Below are 9,980 nucleotides of genomic sequence, written 5' to 3' on the forward strand. Positions count from 1 at the left end.
TAGTTTCATCAGATTTTGATTGATGAATTTAGTCAATCTGATAGACCTACTTAGGTAAAGTTTTCATGATTTAATATAATATATTTGTCCCTGGAGTAATTACTTTTGTATTGAAAAGTCTCTTAAAATATGATTTTTAACCCTAGAAGAATGAGATCCTAATACGAGGATATTATAATATCCTAATGCTATAATATTATCATGGGATGTTTGTCTAACATTGCCTCAAAACAGACTGCATGAGAACATACTGTGCACACACGAATAGGTGAGAGAGACTGTGAATTAGGCTTTACTAATGAATTGGAATGTTGCTGGAGAAGTAGTGAGTGACTGATGACAGTTATAGGTAAAGGGATAACATTTTAACTAGATAATAAAGTAACTCCAGGGGATACGTGGAGTACAGTAGAGAGAGCACAAAGAGCTTCACAGGAGTAATTATTTAGCAAGCTATTAGGATGTTCAGGTGAGAGAGACTGAGGGATTGAACCAGAGTGGTGATGATGGATATGGACAGTGAGAACAGATTCATCAATCATTTCAGATATATTCTGTAGACCTAATAATCAATTGACTGTGGGAACCAAAGAAAGTGAGAAATCATTTTATTTTTGCCACCTTAATCTCTTTTTTGTATATCCTCCCATTTAACATAATTTGTATTATAGCAGTTTACTAATTGATTTGTAGTTGCTTAGATGTTCATTTAATTCTAGAATAGAAACTTCTTTTTTTTTTCCCCAAAGGTTTTGAGTAATCTCTACACCCAACATGGGGCTTGAACTTACAGCCTCAAGATCAAGAGTCACATGCTCCACTGACTGAGCCAGCCAGGTGCCCCTAGGATATGAGTTTCTTAAATGCTTTATATCTTGGGTGACAAGCACAGTGCTCGACTCATAGTATTTTATTACTACAAGTATACAGGCTATAGTATAAAATTTAAAAACTTAAAAGATCCAGTAACAGTGTTCAAAAGTAATACTATAACTCAGTAAAATAAAAATATACAACAATCTATGAAATAGTGAAAAGGGAAAAAAAATCCACAGTTTTTCCGCCTGTGTAGGGAAAACCCAGTTCTATCCTACTGTGTTTCTCCCTTGTCTGTCTCCTTCACTAGTCACATAGTCACTAACATCTATTTACACAATTACATGAAGGTTTCATGAGGAAATAATATGAACTACACACAACATTTAAGTAAAAGGGCATTTATTGCAGTTTTATTTATTATAAGAATAAATGTAGAAAGAAGGAAAATGTCTAGCCATATAAGAATAGATATATGAGATACATAGATGTGGTGTGTGTATGTATTATCCAACCAAAGTCCTTATTAGAAATTATATTAAAATGAAGGTCAATACAAATGGAATAAGTAAGATATGGAATTCCATAAAGTAGGGTAACAATTTTATTAATATAATACATGTATAATGAATTATATTTCATTTTTTATAGAAGCATAATACTAGCTGGAAGGTGATTTTGCTGATAATGGTTGTTTTTAAATGTATTTATAGATTGTATATTTTTACATTTTTTCCCCTCAAGGTCCAAATTATCAAGTGTAATTAATGCCATGAAAACATTTGTGAATGGTGATATCTAAGCAGGGAACGTGTTATTCACTTAATTATGACTAGGGGTTATGTTTGTATAGACTATAATAATTTGCTTACATGAACTGAAATCATTAGATTGGTAAAAGATAATTTGTATGGGTTTATGAAATTATACAGTTAGCATATTGTTATATTTTATAACCCATGACAAATGCCATTTAATATCCTAATATAACAATAACTTTCATTGGTGCCAAGTTCTCATTTAAGCTATCAGCTATTCTGTATTCCTATATTCATAGACTAAAACTAATGATCAGTCAGTAGCTACTTGAATGTTAACTTCCTTCTTGAATGTTAACTCAGCTTCCAATGAAGAATGAAAAATAAGGCAAATTTAAAAAGTGATAGCTATTTTTAAAAATCACCAAGGTGAATGCAATGAGCTGAGCTGTTATTTCCAACAAATTTTGGAAGTGTATGTGTTTGAAAATAAGGAAAAGAAATCTGTAATATGTTGAAATTGTAAATGAGTAATTTTGATGCAATCAGTTCCTCCTTGGATTGTGTGTATTCAACATTCTTTGTTTTTCAGCTTACTATGACTCAGTTTTGTCCAGGACGAAAATAAATAAATAAGTAAATACCCAATATCATAAAAGAGGTTTTCTTGAACTTGTGTGATAAGCTTTAGATGATTACCTAGTGTAATTTCTAGGTTAAATAGTAGGTGTACTTTTCTGATTTTAATACACAATGCCAATTTGCTCTTCAGAAATGTATAATTTACTTTTGCAAAAGTGGGCACTATTCCTTTAACTCTTGCCCCTTGGGCAAATGAAAAATAATATTAAGAACTTATTATTATTATTATAGTCATACTACTAGTGGCAGTCAACATTTATATAGTCCTTATTTTGTGCAAGGACTACTTTTTTTTTTTTTTAGAGAGAGAGGGAGAGAATCTTAAGCAGGCTCCAGGCCTAGTATCACAACCCTGAGATCATGACCTGAGCCAAAATCAAGAGTTGGACACTTAACTGACTGAGCCATTCAGGTGCCTTGGACTACTGTTCTAAAGCACTTTTTGTAGATTAACTCAATTAATTTTTGTTACAACCTTATAAAGTAATGTATTAGTTATCTATTGCTGTGTAACAACCCCAAAGCTTTGTGGTGTAAACCACAAACATTTATTATCTCACAGTTTCTGTGGGTCAGGATTTTGAGAGAGTAATAATCAGGATATTTATGATGTTGCAGTGAAGATGTCAGTTGGGACTACAGTTACCTGAGGGCTTGACTTGGGTTGGAAGATCTGCTTCCGTTGTGGTTCACTCTTCACTCACATGGTTGGCAAGGTAATGCTGACTGTTCCAGAGGCCTCAGTTCTTTACTTCTTGAACTTTTCCTTAGGGCTACTTGAGTGTCCTTATGATGTGTCAGCTGGCTTGCCCCAGAAAACATTGACCTAAAAGAGAGCAAGGCAGAAACCACAATGTCTTTTGTGACATAGCCCTGGCTGTCCCTCTCTGTAACATTCACAATATCCTATTGGTTACACAGATCAGCCCTATTCTGTGAATACCAGGATATGAGAACCATTATTTCTTCAGGAGGCTTGCTACCATAGAGAGATTTTATTAGTATGGTTGACTCTTGACCAACATGCATTTGAACTGCAGGAGTCCACTTATGTGTGCATTTTTCCCCAATAAATATAGTACAGTACTGTAATTGTATTTTCCTTATCATTTTCTTAATAACATTTTCTTTTCTCTAGCTTACTTTGTTGTAAGAATACAGTATATAATACAGATAATATACAATATACGTGTTAATCCACTGTTTATGCTATTGGCAAGGCTTCCAGTGATTGGTAGTTAAGTTTTAGGGCAGTCTAATGTTCTTTGTGCATTTGCCATCTGTACATACGGTTGGCTCCCCTAACCCCTGTGTTTTTCAAGGTATTCTCATTTTGCAGATGAGGAAACGGAGACACAAAGATGTTAAGTGAAATGTTGATGACGCCATACTAAGTGGTGGAACCAGGCCTTTAATCCGTGTTCTCTGTCTCCAAAATGTGTGCTGTTAAAAGATACGTGCTATTGTCGCTAATAGTTTATTTTAATTTTCAGTTTTTGATTACTAACAGAGTTGTACATTTTCATGTATTTATTGCCCATTTAACTTGTGTGTTCATTCATATATAAAATACATCCCTGCACTCTTATTTTCTACAGAGATGACTATTTTTCTTTTAGTGAATTATAGAGGTTTTTCATATTCTAAAATTATGAACATTTTGACATTTTAAAAATTGCATTTTTTTTCAGTTTGCAAGTTGTCTTTGGATTGCATTTATGGTGCTTTTAACTAACGAAAGTTTTATCTCTTTTTCTTGTACTTTTATGCTTTTTGCCTCTAGATTGTCCATGGATTCATCTTTTAATGCTTCAAATCAGTTTACTTTTCCAAAAGTTACTTTCTTTAAGACAGAATTTGTAAGGGAATTATCCCTTAAGGTCAAAAAAAGTGTGTGAATAGTGAATGACTGAAATGCCCAACTTACTTTATTTCTTGGAATCTATTGATATGAATATTATGTTGAAGAATTGTGGGGGCTGTTTGGTGGAAAGTTGGTGATATTGAGGAAGAACATCCAAGTAGGCAAGGACTCAGTTAGACATAACATTTGGCTCAATTACCCATTAAATCAAACTCCCTTTGCGTTGAGGAATTCCTTTTAAGTTACATAAGTCTCCTGGTAAAACTGAAATTTCAGTCTTCTTTTGTACTTTACTTTTACTTCGTTCAGATTGTTAGATGAGCTTCTAGTTGACAATAGCATCTATCTATCATCTATCTTCTATTATCTATTATCTATCTATCTGTCATCTATCTATATCTATCTATCATCTATCATCTATCTATATCTATCATCTATCTATCATCATCTATCATCATCATCATCTATCATCATCTATGTATCATCTATCATGTGTCATTGGTAAGAACATTTTGAAAGGAAAGGGAAAGATTTGGTTATTATGGGAGACTGTTAAAAAGCAAGCAGTTGCTAATAAGTGTATACTAAATATGTAATGTAAGTGATGAGGTGAGAGCTTCCTTTGCAATTTTGTCCAGAATAATGACACTACCAAAAAACAGCTGTCACAGATTACACATGACAACTATAAATATGGCTATGGGTTATCATTCGTCTGGGAGGATCAGGTAAATTGTAGCATCTCCCCTGATTGGTAAGGGAAAGGTGTGCACTCATATAAGCTCATATTTCCACTTATTCTTTATTTTTATAAAACAAAAATATTTACTTGGTATGAGACTCTATAGTTTACTGTATGCTGCCCTGTGTTATTTCAATCTGAAGTTTATATTTCTTTTTTTTAAAATTTTATTTATTTATTTGAGAGAGAGAATGAGAGAGAGCGAGTACATGAGAGGGGGGAGGGTCAGAGGGAGAAGCAGATTCCCCGCCGAGCAGGGAGCCCGATGCGGGACTCGATCCCGGGACTCCAGGATCATGACCTGAGCCGAAGGCAGTCGCTTAACCGACTGAGCCACCCAGGCGCCCTGAAGTTTATATTTCTATAAGACAGATGTAAATAATTATATGTATTTGTCTAATATGATACTAAGTACAGTTGCCTAAAGACCACATGCTTAAAGACGGGATTCAGACTCATATCTTGTGACTCCAAATCTAATGATCATTTAAATCAAGCACAGGACAACATTTGCAACATTTTTCTATTTATCATGCATTTTTATAAGTGCTAAGATATTGTATTTTAAACTTCATAGAATGCTTGATTCAGAAGATCCATTTTCCAGTTTAATTGACAAGAATTCCCTGAGATTTAGAGTGAAAGAAATATGTAATGGAGTATATACCTGGACCTTGACATCATCCTAAATACTTCCAGTCTTACTTATACTCTTCAAACCTCACGATATCCAAACTCAATCTTCCTTGTTTCTATTTTTCTTATCAACCCTCCATTACCACCTAAACACGCTCCTTCTGCCTCATGAAGACTTTTAATGCAGTACTATTCAAAGTGTTGTTCAAAGACCAGTTTCAGTCTACAGACCTTTGCTAGGCTACAAGATAAGCATAGCAATTGAGAGTAAGCATTTAGCAACTTTGATAGCAATTTAACATCACCGTGACATCCAAGTGCATAATCATTGTGTTATCTCTTTAGAAAGTGAGTAGACTCATATCAAAATCATAGGTGAGTCATGCATGGTGTAAATTCTATACCAGTCATGCACAATAGAACAACGTATGTGTCTGCAATGGGTTGGAAATTAAGAAAAAGAAAAAAAATATCGATTCTTCATCACAAACAGCTGACGAGCATTGCTCTAAAGCATCATCAGTGTGGCTTCTCCCTGGGCCTTACCTTCTTTTCTTCTCCTGCCCTCTTTAAATAACCTGAACTCTATGGGCTGTAATTTCAACCAAACTCATATTACTATACTAATTTCCTTTGTTTTTAATTTTTTACGGCTCCAGATTGGAAAGAAACATACACACAAACAAAATCCTACATAGATGATCCTCTTTTTCTGCTCCTTGGCTGAGCACTGCTGGAAAAAAAAAATCATCTAGTGGGTCAGATTCATATCACCACAAACTCACTTGGGCAGCTTAGAGGCCCTTAACAATGTGGAATATTTTCTTATCAAAATACTCTCCGCTCTTGCAGTTACAATTTCAAACTTTATCTCATTTTTCCTAATTCTCTGAAGCCAATAAATGAAAATTTCCTCAAATTTTTGACTACCATATTTTCCAAATGTTGCTTCGTTTTCACTTACCACTTCCTGCTTTCCTTCTATTATAATACAATTTCCTTCTCATCTCTATGCTGGATCCCAATGCCTCATGCTCTGTCAGCAACTTTGTAATATTTTCTCTCCTTAATCTTTAGACCTTTTTTTTGTTGTTAATTTCCATAAAAATTTCAATATCCTTCTACCTCTCTGATTTTATTTTTAAGAAAATTACTTCTGTCCACTTTCTTCACCATTCAAATAATTTATTCTTAACTATCCTTAAAATCTTAGTTTAAACATCACCTCCTTGGAGATGCTTTTTTTGATTTGCTCCAGGGCAGGAAAGATATCCTTTTGTATTTGCTTATAGCACCTGCATTTAATTTTTTTTCTAACATTTATCATAGTATAACAGTATATTTGCTACTAATGAATCTAGAGATCTTTCCAAATACCTTTGAATCAGTGACTCAAATCATTTTAGTCTAGCTGCAATTTTTGTGTGTGTGATTGCAAAGTAACGAAATTGATTTCAAGGTCAAGTTTGACTTCATTCCTTCCAAACTACCTTATTAAATGATGGGTGTTTGGGGAACACAGTGGTTGTATTTTTTCAGTCATCAGTTTAATTTAGTGGCTGTTTGAGTCATTTGTCCATCTGGTAGCAAGCAGTAACCCTTAAAGTGGGTTCAGGAGAGGGGAAAACCACTAGAATATATCACTTATTTTAATGCATTTGTTTAATCAATTTTAAAGTTGTATAATTTTTGTAGAGTTCTCTGTTGGTAGTTTGAATTTAAATTAATAATGGATTTAGGCAAGTTATTTTACCTCTGAACATCTGATTTGTTATCTGAAAATGGTTTAACACAATATACATCATAGAGCTTCTGTGAGGTTTAATAATATGTGTATATACACACATACATATGAATCATTTAGCTTAAAAGCTAAAACATTGTTTGGTATTATTATTACTATTAAGATGATTCAATAATTGTATTCTTAGCTCTCATGATATCAATAACTATCATGAGCTAGTGAGGAGAGAATACTTTTGGTTAGAACCTAAAGAAATCAGAGTCCTGGGACAATAATTTTTCAAAAAATATTAAGTCTGCTGTTTTTCTGACATGTTTCAAAGAAGAAGAGGTTAATACAATTAAACTGTTTTGCTCTGGAATACAGGAAACTTGATTCTCCTTCTGAGCATTTAATTAATATGATACATTAAAAAATTACAGCATTAAAATAATGCAAGGATTCAAGCAATTAGAAAATCAAGCAAGCTTTTTATATCTGGAATTATTGAGGTGCAATAAATCTGTTTTATAGGAAATTGCCAATGTCAAATGGAGCTGAATTCTATATATTTAATAAGCATTCTTATATTTAGATCCTGTGAAACTAAATGACTTTTAAAGGTTTACTTAAACCTATTCTTAGACATTTCATGGTTGAATGGCTCACTGTCCTAGAATTGGCAAAAGTCTCTGTTGTGTGATCATGCATGTGTGTGCATGCACATACACATGCAACACACACACACATTCACCAGTTGGTTATTTTATTTATTAAAGTGACAGGGTCAAAATAAAGCTGAATTGCTAGAGATTATCCATTCTCCTATTAAGAAAAAAAAAGCAATTTTCATAGCAATCGACCCGCTCATGCTTATAAACAGTATAATAAGCAAAGAATATGTGAGAGATTTTATAACACAGTTTGTTCAGTCTATGTAATAAATTTATCCCCATAAAATAAAAACAAATAACATTCAATTTTTAAAATTTATCCTGTTTTGTGTTTCTGTTTAAAAGCTCTTTTCCAAAGGATATTTGATTTCTGTAAATCACAACCCTGCATTGGTTTAGTGCACTTTCCACTGTTGTTACTGCTTTCCAAAGACCTGTTACCTAGCAACTGCATGGAAGAAGCTTCTAGTATTTGAAATCATACAAGAGCTCAGAAAATACTGAGGCAGACTTTAAAAAAAGATTCTGACTTGTTAAAATGTAATTAACAATTTTATTTTCCATAAAGTAAAAGGGACTTGAAAACAGATTTGATTCATATGTATCTATAAACTTGTATCTTTAATTATAATCGCTCATCTTAAAAGCCTTTACATTAAAAATAATAAACTTAACAATAAAAAGAAACCAAGAATTCACATAATCCTATTTTAAAAGTCATAGTTTTTGAAAATTTGCCCACTCCTTGAGGTAGTTACTGTTAATAGTTTGATTCCTGCTCTTACATTTTTTTGTGTTTATTCAGACATACATGTGAGCATATGAGCATACATGCAGAAGTCAGCATTTTTATAAAACTAGGATCATGTTTTAATTCCAGAACAATAAATTTATGTTATATTGTTTTGCTACTTATATTTTTTAAATGTATTATTGGCATTATTTCAAGATAGTTTATTGAAGTCTTTTTTTTAATAAGCATGATGTGAAGATATATACTTGCATACTCATTGTCTCCTTTTCTTCTCAGAAAATCCTATGAGGCACATACTATTATTATTCACATTTTAAAAATAAGGTAAATTGGGCTCAGAGGGATCAATATTTGCCCATGGCTTGGCACACTCAGAGGTGACAACACTTGATCTCCGGTGCTCATGCTTTAACAGCAAGCCACAAACAAGAAGGATCTAAATCAAAACAAATACACAGAAACTTTAAAATGATAAGAAGATATGAGATGCACATAATTTTGAAAGAGGAAATGCTTTCTTCAACAAGGGAGGGGAATTAGAAAACATAAAGAAAAAAATGGACCAATTTTATCATTGCTAAGGAGTTATCTCTGTCTGCATAATCAAAATTGAGCTTTTCCCATTATTTGGTCTCACCAACAAGAGGGGAAGAGTTTAGGGAAAGTGGTTTTGTTCACCAAAAAATAATACAGAAGCTGGACAGACCTAGTCAGGAGACCATTTCTAACTAAAGAGATGCTGAAAAATGTAATTTCTACCTGGGCAGCCATGCACCCAGCTAAAATTTGGAGATGGGTGAGAGGAAATAAGAGCTTCTATTACTGAAAAGAAGAAGGAGAGAACGAAAAAGAATGATAGTAGTTTCTGCCACGGTTCAAATCCTTATCCACCTAAGTATTCATGTACAATATTTTCCCTATATATTGAGAGACTCATCCATTATTATGAAAAATATTCCACAGAGCTGTATCAATTATTGCATCCAACTTAAAGTCCAGGATATCTGGGCAATGCAAAGTCAGTTCTAGGTGTGGCTCCTCAGGGTCTGGCCACACACACACTAATAAATTAGTTAGCTACCTCTACCCCCATCGCATATGAATATAAAATAGTAAAACAAGAAAATTGTAATGAAATATTGATGTTTGGAAAAAGGAAGAAATGGAAACACACAGCAGTCATTGGTCCATAGCAATGATGAAATTCTGTCAGACATGAATGGCAGAGACCTCATAATAAATTCCTTATTAGACACTCATTCTGCTCTTAGAGAATAACTCCTTCGTGTTTTCATGTCTATTCAGAGATATTCTTTATTCACTATTCTCTGTGGCCACAGAGAAAGTTCAAATTGGAACAGATTTCTTTCA

General features: G+C 33.3%; 1 protein-coding gene across 1 annotated transcript in view; it reads left to right on the plus strand.

The window, feature by feature from the left end:
• The window catches only part of KCNT2 (potassium sodium-activated channel subfamily T member 2), a 214,330-nt gene that overhangs the window by 89,803 nt on the left and 114,547 nt on the right, over positions 1-9,980 (plus strand). The gene's annotated exons all lie outside the window — the stretch shown is intronic.

Source organism: Leptonychotes weddellii, chromosome 6 (assembly GCF_054177405.1).
Source record: "Leptonychotes weddellii isolate Sample4059 chromosome 6, ASM5417740v2, whole genome shotgun sequence".
NCBI lineage: Eukaryota > Metazoa > Chordata > Mammalia > Carnivora > Phocidae > Leptonychotes > Leptonychotes weddellii.